At 42.0% G+C, this 3,314-nt stretch overlaps 1 pseudogene; it reads left to right on the forward strand.

The window, feature by feature from the left end:
* Positions 1-352: 352 nt before the first annotated feature.
* LOC105504380 lies at positions 353-1,452 on the forward strand (annotated as a pseudogene).
* Positions 1,453-3,314: the final 1,862 nt, after the last annotated feature.

Below are 3,314 nucleotides of genomic sequence, written 5' to 3' on the forward strand. Positions count from 1 at the left end.
ACACATGTGCCAATCTCTGAGTTTTGACCAATCACATATAGCCAACTGTTCAAACTGTGTTCAAATAAGGCAAAGGCTGAGCTGTAACCAATCTGGCTGTTTCTGTACCTCACTTCTGTTTTCTGCACGTCACTTTCCTTTTCCTGTCCATAAATCTCCTTCCACCATGTGGCTGCCCTGGAGTCTCTCAGCCTACTCTAGCTCCGGATTTGTGAATTGTTCGTTGCTCAGTTAAACTCTTTTAAATTTAATTTTGGCTGAAATTTTTCTTTTATCAAGATAAATGATTTTTTAGGGTTCTCTCTGATGCAGGAGTTACCTCTGCTGCTGCCATCCAGAGGCGCTTGTCAGGATGGTGAAGCTGTTCATCAGAAACCTGCCCCAGGAGGCCACAGAGCACGAGATCTGCTCTCTTTTCAAGCAGTATGGGAAGGTGCTGGAATATGACATCATTAAGAACTACGGCTTTGTACACACAGAAGACAAGACAGCGGCTGAGGATACCATACACAATCTGCACTACTACAAGCTTCATGGGGTGAACATCAACATTGAAACCAGCAAGAGTAAGAGCAAAGCTTCAACCAAGTTACACGTGGGTAATATCAGTCCCACTTGTACCAACCAAGAGCTTCGAGTCAAGTTTGAGAAGTATGGTCCAGTCATCGAATGTGACATCGTGAAAGATTATGCTTTCATACACATGGAATGTATAAGAAGTGGTCAGAGGATGCAGTGGAGACCGTCAGGGGCCTTGACAACACAGAGTTTCAAGGCAAGATAATGCATGTGCAGTTGTCCACAAGCCAGCTTCAAACTGCCCCTGGGATGGGAGACCAGTGTGGCTGCTATCAGTGTAAGAAAGAAGGTCACTGGTCCAAAGAGGGCCCAGTAGATCACACAGGTTGTGTGGCAGACTTTACTGAGCAGTATAATGAACAGTATGGAGCAGTTCACACGCCTTATACCCTGGGCTATGGGGAATCCAGGTATTACAACGATGCATAAGGAGCATCTATAAGCGATACTATTAGCGATGCTGGGTCTGCTTTTATGAGGCAGTAGCAACAGCGGCTGCAGCAGCTTCTGCATATAACTAGGCAGAGCAGACCATGTCCCATCTGCCTCAAGTCCAAAGTACAACTGTGACCAGCCACCTCAGCTCTATTTCTGCTAATCCCTATGACAGACACCTATTGCCAAGCTGCCGCGCTGCTGCCACTTCAGCTGCTATGGCTGCTGCTCCGGCCACCAATTCCTCCTATTATGGAACGGACAGGAGCCTTACCGCGTTGCGCTGCAGCCATGCTCCCCACAGTTGGAGAGGGCTATGGTTATGGGCCAGAGAGTGAGTTATCTCAGGCTTCAGCAGCTATACGGAATTCTCTACATGGCATGGCCCGGTATGAACAGGAGCAGTATATGGACAAGGCCTGATATTCAGCCTTTTAAAAACTGGAGGTAGAATAATTGCAGACTGAACCTCCGCTGCGGGCATATATGAGAACTTGCTCCGTGTGGTCCACTTTGCCAGGATGTTTCCATTGCTTCACGTTTCAGTAAACAAAAGAAGTTTGTGACCAGCTATGTTTTCTTTCTTAATTTAATTCTTCTAAGTTGACTTTTCTTTCCTCCTGATACTAGTCTCTGCAGCCTTTTTACTCTGTTCCTTATATTCTCAACCTCTGAACAGTCCTGGGTAAGGATTATGCTGGCATCCCCTTTTTCCTGTGCATTGGAACCCCTCTTATCTTGCTTTTCCTAGGAGTTGAATACTTCTCCCTGCCTACCTGCAGCATCTCCTTTCTCTTTAAAATGACTATGTAGTGGCAAGCAGCCTTTTACTCTTCTCTGTTAGTTCTGGACTCTAACATTGAAGTTAATCTTCTGAAATTGCTAGAACAATTGAGGGTTTTATTGTTGTTTGTTTTTTTATATCTGACCTGTGATGGTGTTACAGTATTAGCTGAAATTTAGCCTTGTTTTACTCCACTCCTCCCATTTTTAAATAATTTTTTGACAAATAAACATTTCTAACACTTAAGAAAAAAAAGACATAAACATGAGCATGGTGGTCTGCATATAGAATATCTGGAGCTCTAAACTCCCTAATATTTAAAAGTATAATTACGGTCCTATTGTGTTTCTTATTTCTTTAGGCCAATAGGAAGATATCAGGGTTTTCCTGTGTGACAGATGATAAAAAAGATATTTTGAATGAAAGCTGCAACAAATCTACAAACTATGATTTGGGGTCTTTGCTTAAGCATGAGATATTTGATGAGGACTTTATAATGTGACATTAGTTTTCATACCTTCTGTCAAAAATAATTGCCTAAGGCCAGGCACAGTGCCTTACATCTGAAATGCAGTGTTTGGAAGGCTGAGGCTAGAGGATCACTTGAACCCAGCAGTTTGGCTGCGATTGTGCCACTGTACTCCAGCCTGAGTGACAGAGCAAGGCCCTACTTGAAGGAGAAAGAGAAGGAGAAGAAGGAGAAGAATAAGGAGAACTGCCTAAATTTAGTGGAAATATAAGCTTTTTCAGTTAAACATACTCCTAAAAAATAGCATTTTCTTCTGGGAGTTGACTACTAAAAATAGCATTTTCTTCTGGGAGTCATTAGAAAAAAAAAGATCACCCCCATTGCTAAAAGTTTATTCAAGTTTTCCATCACCTGCCCATAAAAACCCAATTGTTTTAATATTTTAATCAGGATAACTTGGGACTGTATACTAATCAAAGTTGCTCACATTCAGGCATATAGAATATAAGTAATTATGTGTTTTCATTCAGTGCATTCAATGTCATATCCTAGCCATTTCCCTGTGCTATAATGAAAGTGTAGTAAACATAATTTTCATGGCCCCTTAGGGTGTTAGAGTCACTGAAAGAAGACCCACATGGCTAGAACACACTGAACGATGGAGATGCAGAAGGAGATGGTGCTAAAGAGGGGGTAGAGGCCAGAGTCTTTTAGGTTATGTTAGGGAATTTGGATTTCATCTTAAGTGAAAGGCAGGATAGTGGTGATTGGGAGGCTTGGGTTTTATAGTCAGACTGACTGAGTTCAAATCTTAACTCTACACTGTTCTAGTTGTCAGTTTGGGCAAATTACTTAATTTCTCCAATCATCAGTTTCCTTATCTGTAAAATAGGATGATAATCACAGGGTCGTGAAGACTAAGATAATGCACATGTGTAATACGTGATAATCTCTGCAAAGTGCCTGACATATTGGCTATCATTAAGTGCAACGGGAACCCATTGAAGTGTTTTTGTGTAGGATACTGATATGACCCCATTTACTGTG

The sequence above is a fragment of the Colobus angolensis genome, unplaced genomic scaffold (assembly GCF_000951035.1).
Source record: "Colobus angolensis palliatus isolate OR3802 unplaced genomic scaffold, Cang.pa_1.0 Scaffold121, whole genome shotgun sequence".
NCBI classification, from domain to species: Eukaryota; Metazoa; Chordata; class Mammalia; order Primates; family Cercopithecidae; genus Colobus; species Colobus angolensis.